Genomic DNA, 9,646 nt, shown 5'->3' with positions numbered 1-9,646 from the left:
CCTCCCTACCTTATCCGAAATGGGGGGAACCTACTCTGTGTCAACCTTTTTTTCCCCTCTCTCTTCTCCCCCCCCCTCCTTTTAACGCATTTATCAACGCGGAAACTTTTATATTGGTTAAAATGCACGCGTGTAAGAAAAAAGAACGCTCCGCTATCAGAGCAAAATTTAGTAAGTGCATTCCTGGAAGCAAATTAAGCAACAGCAACGCCAGGAAGTTGGCCTTGATAGGGAAAGGAAGATGCGCCTCGTTGCAAAACCCCTCCACAAACAGGCAGTTTTAAGGCAGCCTGAACTGTGCGCAAACGTCATTTGAAATGCTAGAGATTCCGGGGCAGTTTAGGATGGTGAAAGAGAGAGGTTTGGCTACGAAGGGCTAGCTGAGCTCCCTGTACCTACGGCCCGCTGGAAATCTTTATGGCCGCATTATGGGATTTGAACGGCCTTTCCAATGATAAAATGCGACTTTCATTGAAGCAGATGGCTTGATCACAAATTGCCTTACAATGTGCGTGTTGGGCGTGCGGAGGGGGGGGGTGGAGTGTGGAGCGCAAGAGGGGAAAAAAAAATCTAAACCACTTCATCAAATCCAATTGCTGTTGAAGGTCAATTAAAAGAAAATCACTAATTGGATATGCATTGGAGAAGACAAGTCTACTTTTCCTGTGAATATAATAGCTGGGTTTATCCACCATGGTATGCCATAAAATAGTGGTTTTTGATTATGTACGTTTAGCCAATTAAGGGGGTAGTTTTTGGAGGGAGAAGACTGTTGTTAAACAAACCTTAGTTTAATGCAAGGTGTCAAAGCACAGCATAGAGGGATGCATTTTCTGCAAAATGTTGGCTCTTCCTGATCAAATATCTTAAACTTGTGTTCTTTTTGCTAGGTTTGCACTGGAGGGTATACGAAAATAGTTCACAAGCAGAGAGGCAACATTCCAGCCATGTTGCTTGGTCTCTGATAGGTCTGGATAAGTTTTTGCCTCAGTGCACATAATCTGTTGGTTGGAACACACTGACTAGAGGCCCAATGGTCAGATTTTGGAAATGATGGTACACATCATCCTGCACCAAGCAGTCTGAGTTTATGAAAGGAGATTCAGAGAGCCAACCAAGGCAAAAAAAAACAATAAAATGACCATCATCTTCACCTCAAACTAATCACCTCAAAACGGCACAGTGATTTTCACTTTAGCCACAGTATGTATGCCTGCTTTTAAAAGGTCCTATATTTAAGGAATGCAGGCTGCTCCAGAACAATAAATGATCCAAATATACCACAGAACCAGTGAAGAAATGCTGTTTATTTAAGTTTGCATGTCAAATGCATGGATACGGGTTTGTACATTTAGCTTCCTATTTGTCTTCTCTTTTTCCAGGCAGAGATTCATTTTAAAAAAATCCCAATAACTGAGAAATAAATGAGTCAGAATAATCATCTGGGTGTCTTTTGAAAGTTCATCTGGTTACTCTGCCAACCTATACCTTATTGTAAGTTTTCTGCATTTGGTGCTTTTCGTGTATATTGGCCTACAAAAGATGGGGATTGTAGTCCAATGAACAACAAGAGCATCTGGATGGGGAATGCTGATGGACAAGATATAGGGAAGACAGATTAATCTAAAATAGGAAATGCCTGTGGAAAAAAACACAAGGAAAAGTATACAGAAGGAAATCTGAGCGTGGAATAAATTAAAGTATGGTATGCCTGGGTAAGTGCATTTCCACAGAAGCGTAAATTGATCCTTTGCTGCTCAGAATCACAAAACAGCAGATATGTTTGTAGTTGTATACTGCAAATGTAAATGTTTTCTGAAGAAAATAATTGTGGTTGCATTGCATTGTTGGTCTGATGCAACCTGTTTAGAAAGAAAAGGAATTTTTTCTAACTACCTTAAGTAAGTTAAAACAGGCCCTAGGCAGCACTTCCTCTTGAACCCACTGGCTGAAATCCTGTAGTGTCTCATTTAGGGTTGCAAGTGTTGGCAAGTTTTTCGAGTTTGGACACATATTTTAATTTTATACCACTGATTCATGCAAAGATTTATTTAAACAAGGAATGTCACCTATTCATCTGTAATTAATTCTGTACATTGAAGTAACATTATTATTCAGAGTTTTTGTAAAAGCTCAAGAGATTTCATTGTAGCAGTTGTCTTCAGAGATTGTAAACAGTGTGAATAAGACTCATTCCTCAAATGCTTTAGGTTCCTTGTTGGCCTTTGAGGCAATGTTCAGAGAACTTATAAGCATACAATCTACAACAGCTAAGAAATATACTGGAAATACCCTCCAAAATCTGAGCCAGAAGCATCTCTGTCACCAGGGGTACTATCAAAAGGAAGTGGAGCTGGAGTACAAAAGATTAAAAACCACCCTTCTGGATCTCATTAATACCAAAGACCCTTGTGCAAAACATGTCCTCTTGTGCAAGAGAAACCCTCTATTTGTTTTTCATAGACATTTGCCAGGCTGGAGAATGAAGAGAAGCAAAGAGAAATTTGTTGTGATGGCATCTTTTCTTAGGTCAGTTAAGTCAGGGGTGTTGTAGAATAAAGGCGCAGTAGAGTTAGGATCCATGGTGATTTGATCTTAGAGGCCAGACTTTCTGGAGGTTCATTTGACATTCCTGTTATGGGAAGGAGTGTGAATCAAAGTTAACGCGTGCAAGGGCTTAAAGGGCCTTGATTCTCTTGGATCACCCCTGCCCCCCCATTAAAAAAAAGTCTTTCCAAACCTTTTTTGACTAACCTGCCTTCTCTCTCAAGGATTTGTTAAATTGACGCAGCACAGATTTCTCGATTAGGTCTGCAAAGTGGAACTGAAAGGCGTCATAAAATCCATCAGAATCCTGCCCAAAGCGCTTATTCTCTTCCAACTTAATTTATGCCACGCGATTCTGTATTGGGGAAATCAAGCAGAAAGCCCTTTTTTTTTTTCCTTGCTCTCCCCTTCCTCTTTGCTTTGCTCCCCCCTCCTTCCCCCCCTTCTCAGATGCTTCTGGGCTAACAGGGAGACTGTTTAACTTAAGTGTTTCTATAGGAGGCTGTTGTAGTTTAACTCCTGCCCACCAGTAGCTGGGCTGAACAAAGAGGAGACTCGAGGTCTCTCCATTCATCCTTTCTCTGCGCTTTAATTTTCATTGATTTTGAAGACAAGGGGAGCCCTCAGGGATTCGAGCTGAAGGGGGATGACGCGCCTTTAGATGCAATCCACCCCCCCCCCCCCTGGCCAGCCATCTGCTCCTAACCAAATGGCGTTTTTTCATCCTAGCTCCTGCATGTCTCTAGATTCCGCTCTCACACTTTCAGCTTCAGTCTTTCTAGCTGGCTCTCCCCCCACCCCCCACCCCCAAACTCAATGCAAAGGCAGCTTAAGTTAAAGTATGTTGAATAGACTGGGGGGGGGGGGAGAGAAGGGAGGGTGATTGGAAAAAACCCAACCAGGAAAAAAAAGTGATAAATCCTTACCTTTTTCATTAAGGCAGCACCACAAGCCCCTTTTAAATACTTTTTGATTCCTCAGCAAATTTACTGTACGATGTTGAACTCATTAACCAGTGCTGACAAAATGTTAGAAGCAGAAGACAAGGTGAATTTGTTCCTGTTTAAGGGGGGGGGGGGGAGGGAGGGAGGAGGAAGCAAGATCTGAGAGGGGGGGGACCTGAAGCTCTTTCTGTGGAGGGAGGGCAGAGAGAAAAGAAACCGTGTCCTTTGAGCAGCCTGAGAATTTGGCCAGTTGGCTCCAAAAGGCTCTGAAAGAATTTCAGGTTGGAAAGCCTGGTGATCTAAGAAGTGGAAGATTTGCGACTTCCTTCTAGGGAGGATGCAAAAAACCCTTGTAGTTACCTTTCTCCAGCAAGATTGTGAGCGGCCTTTTCTACGCAACAGTCATAACTAAGAGGCAGGGAACTTGTTTGATCTGGAAAAAGTTCAGCCCAAGACACCTCCAAGTAAGAAGGTTTTAGGGAGCCCTTGGACAAGTGGTACCTGTACTGGATATCAATGATAAGGGGGCTACCTGGATTCATTAATATGGTTTTTTTAAGATTCTTTTCTATATTCCTAAAACATGAAGTTTATAACCATCAAGGCAACAACATATATTTCCTCTCCCATTTGTTCCTTGGACACAGAGAGTTCAGTTTAACTGTCATATTCATACTAAATCTGTATGGATTTCTACATAGCCAGAATTAAGGTAGCTATGGAAGTAATACAAAAAGGAAGCATCCGTTTAAAGAAGGAAATAGCAAAATGTACAGATGATTTTTTTTAAAAAAACTATTAAAAACTGAGTTAAGGGGCACAGGATGCAGACTGTTGAAGGGAAATGGAAAAGAGGATGGAATGGAGCTTTCTAAAAGGTAAAGGTTCCCCTCACACATACATGCTAGTCCATTGTTCCTGACTCTAGGGGTCGGTGCTCATCTCCGTTACAGAGCCGAAGAGCCAGCGCTGTCCGAAGACGTCTCCATGGTCGTGGCTAGCATGACTAAACGCTGAAGGCACACGGAACGCTGTTACATAGGTGGACAGCAGGAACCCTGGGTAAGATAACTACAAACAAGATTGCATCATGTTGTAAAAGTCCTATTTCTCCTGGAAAACTGAAGCCCTCATTATCAAGAACTGCCAATTATCCAGCCAGTTTGGGAAAAGTAAAATCAGGTAAACTTTTGCAAGGTACAATCAGATGTGATGTGAGCATGTGCTCAGCCTCTTATCACTAGGTTAATGGCCAGCAGTCTATAAGGCATGCCACTAACTGGACATTGAACAATCACTGACCTGAAAATATTGGAATCTACATCATAACATGCCTGGCATAGTGATACGAACACAAAATCTTCAATCTGGGCAGCCCAGTTATAGTATTATTTCTATTTCCAGATACAGTATGGGCTAGATGAAATTAAAGACTTGGAGGAGAGGTCTTATATGGTTATAGCAACGGATTCCATTAATTCCATATTAATTCCATTAATTCAATATCCATAGAATCCAAGTCAGAATGACTCAGTAATTCCATTTGGAACCTCGACTCTTAGGATTAGCCAATGTCATCCCCCCCATCCTACATGGATCCACTAAGTAAGTAAAATGACACTTTTAAGAAGGGTGGTATGGTTAACATTACTTACTTGAGGTACAGATTGTATAATGACTCATTCGCTGGTGGGAAAGCTTGATGTTGGGCTAAAGCAACCATCCTTCCCAATCCCAGTGTCTTTCAGAAGAAACAGACAGCAACTTCCATCATCATCCTCAGCAGTATAGGCAGTGGGCTAAAATAGGGTTAGATGGTTTTTTTTATAAATACAAAAAAAAATCAACCCAAAGGATTGTTATTAATTAGTGGTAGCAGCTAGTTTGCCATTAATTTAATCTCCTGGAAGGCTCTCTACACACAAAAGATAACTCTAAGGCATGAGGCATTTACCTGGAGGAAAATGCTTTGTGGTCCAAGCTATATTGATTAATATAATAAGCTAGATATTTTCATGTACACTGGCTGGGTGAACTCTGATTCAGTTTAAGGAAAGAAACATGGTGACTCCAGTTCTTGGAATTCCCTGCAACATAGCAAGGAATTAAGAGGGTCATAGTCCAAAACATCTGGAGAGTTCCAATTTGCTTATCCTAAATGGATTTAGGGATCAATCCACAACCAAGATCAAATATTGGCAAAAACCACCTTGGCTGAATAGATGTGGCTTTAGTTTCTTTTCCCAGAGGTCATGTGTCTCATTTTTCAACTGTATTTACTTTCAAGTAAACTCAATGCATTCGCAAGAGCTTGAATGGATCGTGTAGGCTTGGAGATTAGGGTTACTTTTAATCTGTCTTGGAGTTCAATTCTGCTAAAGTCAAAAGTATATATAGATCATAATTCAAATAATTGGAAAATGGACATCAATCATTTATGTGCAGAAAACTTGGAAATGAAGTAGATGCTCCCCAATATTGTCTTAAAAACATGTTTGTGATAGGTCCACAACTTTCATATGGGTTGAGCACAGTGTGGAATATTTAGCTGATATTAATATGAAAAAAATTATACCCACCTTAGGCACAAAGCCAGTTGGGTAATCTTCTCAAAGAAAAGAGGCAATAGCAAACCACTTCTGAAAAATCTTGAGGAAAAAAAAAACCGCAGGGATTTGTCCAGGCAGTCTACAAGAATCTTAATACAATCAAATGGAATAAAAAAAATGAAAACAGAAAGAGGTGGTCTTCCACTTTGACAAAAATCACTAGAGCCTGCAAGATTAACTCAAAGGTGAACAAAGCATTTATTTCTTCATGAAATATGCAAGTTCCGAGAACTGTTGATCTTCCAACAAGTCTTTCTCTCTATGAATCCAGAATACCCATCTAGCATAATCAGGATTCACAGCAGAGAAAGCCTACTCTTACCAATCTGAAAGGTCTAAACCAGAGGTCCCCAAACTTGGCAACTTTAAGACTTGTGGACTTTAAGCATAGCTGTCTGGAGAATTCTGGGAGTTGAAGTCCACAAGTCTTAAAGTTGCCAAGTTTGAAGACCTCTGTTCTAAACAGCTATTATTATGGAAGAAGGATTTCATACTAACTAATGTTCTTTGTTGCATTGTAAATATAATAACCCTCAGGGTCAGCTCTGCTGTTAGGCAAAAAAAAAATTGATTCAGAGGGATCGGCTTGGGCATTTCTTTGAAAACAGTTTTTGGTTGTTCCCCAGTTTTTAGTGACAGCTACCAAGGAATGGCATTTGTATTATTATTTTTTCCTACTCTAGATACTGACATTACTTTACCAGAAGGCTCCTGCACATTTTATTTTCCTGCATCAGCAGGTCTTGTGCCAGCTCTAACAATCAGTGACTGACAAGATTTACAAGAAAGTAGGGATTAATTTTTGATAAAGATCTTAGTTTCACCACACACAAAAATAGATTTTAAACACCCACACAAAGCCAGTTTGGTGTCTTTTTAGCTGCTCAATCATAAAACCAAAATTGTTACCAAGATTATGTTTGTTTTGACACCACCTCACACTAAATCATCTCCAGGGATCAAATTTATTCCTTAGGGTGCTCACTTGAAGCCACTGCCTCAGATGCCCATCTGTTTCAGGGACTAGAATGGGGTGTCAATGATAAGATGGCTGCAAAGACAAACTCAATGAACAGAAACAGTCCACATTCACAGGTGACCCTGGTGGTCTCTGGAACAGCAGCCACCAACCAGTGGGCCGTGAGAAAGTTTTGGTGGGCCACAGAGAAATCTCACGCCCAGAGCACCCCCCAAAGCAATCCAGGCTGCGCAGAAACACAATGCTGCGCCGCCCACATGGCCCGTGGGAATTCTCCCCGCCCACTCACTCCTTACTAGCAAACTTGCCTGCTAAATTGCTATTTTTCTGACCATCAGCTGTGAGATTTAGATTAGCTAGGAAGCAGGAAATGGTTGGATTTCTTGCATTCTAGCTAGCCTTTAGATCTTCGGCTCTGCTTTTAAGCACAGCCGAACCTCCCTTAGGACTGAAGGTTTGCTTGCAAGCAAATTCAGTGCAGACTCACGGCAAGCAAATTTGAGAGACTGAGCAGGTAGATAGATCACTGGATGATTCTGTGAGCAACTCCATCTGCCTGCCTGCTTTGCCTGATTTTGGGTAAAAGTTGCTCTTTTTTAATAAAAAATTCAATATTTATATAAATATTTATAATATTTACATACATGCCATGCCCAGCCAGTCACATGACCACCAAGCCACACCCACAAATTAGGAACTGGTTAGTGGTCCCTGGGATTCAAAATTATGAGTTTGGTGGTCCCTGAGGTCCAAAAGGTTGGCGACCCCTGCTCTAGAAGGAAACCAATTCAAAGGGGCATTAACAGGTGTAGTTCAAAACACACTTCACTTGAGAGTAATCCCAATTGAACCGAATGGCAATTAAAATGTGCTTGATTTGAGCAGGATCTGGCTTCACATATGTAATCACTGGTTTCTTGGCTTCTGATAGCCTATTCCTGCAACAATCTTCAATCTTCTTCCCTCTCTCCTGCTTCTTATGTGCAGGTCACTGAGAATTAATGTGGGAAAGGAATCCTCTCCTCTCCCCCTCCAGCAATTCCGGACTTTCACATGCTGCAAAAATGAAAACGATGAGAGAGAGTTGGGGAAGGGAGAAAATGGGGATCACAATGAGGCAGCACCCACCGAATTAGGGGGGGGTTTCTCCCTCCCTCCCACCCCCCACGCACCTTGAAAAGGTCGAAGCCCGCGTATTGATTTTTTAAGAGGGCCGGGCGAATAAGTTTCGGCTGCTCTGCAGGTTTGTCGAAAGTTGTAAAGGCATGTGCTGATTAGAATAAGAAAGGGCGGTCGCGTGGCTCAGCTGGCACACAGAGAAGCCAGATGACAGATAAGCACCAGCTCCCCCACCCCCTCCGTGACTTCCCCCGGTTCCGCTTCTCCCTCCTTCCCCGTTTTCCAATCGCGAATCATCTGCTCCTCTCCTCTCCATAATAAAGCAAGGCGTGTTTACCTGGGATCGCAGAACCGGCGGGGCATTCCTTTGTTTCTTCATCAGATTGCTGCAGCCAGCTGCTCTTTCCAGCCCTTGCTTCAGCAGATCTGATGGGGGGGGGGCGCCTAAACTGTGGTCCAGGGAAAAATCCTTGAATTAGGAAGGAAGGCAAAGAAGTCTCACTCACCTTCTCCTCCGTTGGTTTCAATGGAGAGAGCCTACTTGGGGCTCCCTCCCTTTCTCCCCCCCCCCTCCTCCACGCCCGCTCCCCCCCTCCCCCAATTTTCCCCCAACCCGGAAAGGGCTTTTTGGTGGATTTTTCTTTCTTTCTTTCTTTCTTTTCCCGAACCTGAGGTCAGTCGCGTGCCTGGCCGTCGACCCCTGGGAGCATCTCCCGGGGCTGCTGAGCAAATCAAAAACCAGTTTTCCCGGGGCCGCGAGAAGAGACCTCTCTGAGGCTTAGCAAGCATTGGAGATCCGCCTACCGAGGCAGGATGCCATTTCCCGTGGAATCCTGTTTCAACCTCTCCCCCAGATTGCTTGTAGGACTCCCCAGCGGAAAATGGAAGCTTAGCTTTCTTGGTGGGTGGAGAGCAAGGGCATCCTTAGAGTTTTAGCCATAAATATAACGAACCGAAATTTTAGAGCTGATTCTTAGATGTCCGTGCATTCATTATCTGCCTAGTACTATTCAATACCCTCTGTGTTGATTCCCTGGACTGAACTGCACCTTAACCAACCAACAGGTTAATGGGAGAAAAGGATGAAAGAAATCAAGTAAAATTAATAATTGGAGAGAACTGGATGCAAGTAGTGGCATGAATGCTTCCTCTTGGAATATTTATTTCCAGGACATTTTGCCCATGATGGGCAGAATGGTAAAATCTGCATTGTAGACTTTTGGAGGACACTTGTTTTTCCAAGTCCAAATTTCCATATTAAACAGTACCGTTTGTAGACCATTTCAAAATGGATCAAATAGGGGAGACAGTTTGTTCTAATAGTTAAAGCACCAGACTAGAAACCAGGAGACCAGTTGAGTTCTAGTCTCACTTTAGCTATGAAAGATAGCTAGTTGACCTTGGCCCAGTCATTCTCAGTCCATGATGCTGGTGGTCAGTAAATTCCT

At 42.5% G+C, this 9,646-nt stretch overlaps 1 long non-coding RNA gene across 5 annotated transcripts; it reads right to left on the bottom strand.

Annotated features, from left to right (window-relative positions):
* Positions 1–2,034: 2,034 nt before the first annotated feature.
* On the bottom strand, positions 2,035–9,201 carry LOC113413337 (uncharacterized). 5 transcript variants are annotated; one of them, XR_015750111.1, is made up of 9 exons: positions 8,867–9,201; positions 8,536–8,647; positions 8,252–8,385; positions 6,071–8,135; positions 5,701–5,863; positions 5,147–5,290; positions 4,393–4,562; positions 2,755–2,902; positions 2,035–2,632 (listed from the first exon to the last, which is right to left on the bottom strand). It is a non-coding gene; the product is annotated as an uncharacterized LOC113413337 (long non-coding RNA). The 5 variants fall into 5 exon arrangements; XR_015750107.1 differs by lacking the exon at positions 8,252–8,385 and having other exon boundaries at positions 5,147–8,135; XR_015750110.1 differs by lacking the exon at positions 8,252–8,385 and having other exon boundaries at positions 2,755–2,824; positions 5,147–8,135.
* Positions 9,202–9,646: the final 445 nt, after the last annotated feature.

The sequence above is a fragment of the Notechis scutatus genome, chromosome 1 (assembly GCF_049901735.1).
Source record: "Notechis scutatus isolate UNSWTSFEM ecotype Mainland chromosome 1, rNotScu1.2, whole genome shotgun sequence".
In the NCBI taxonomy this organism is placed as follows: Eukaryota; Metazoa; Chordata; class Lepidosauria; order Squamata; family Elapidae; genus Notechis; species Notechis scutatus.
Note: the sequence above shows the minus strand (reverse complement) of the source record. Positions and strands in the feature narration are given on the sequence as shown.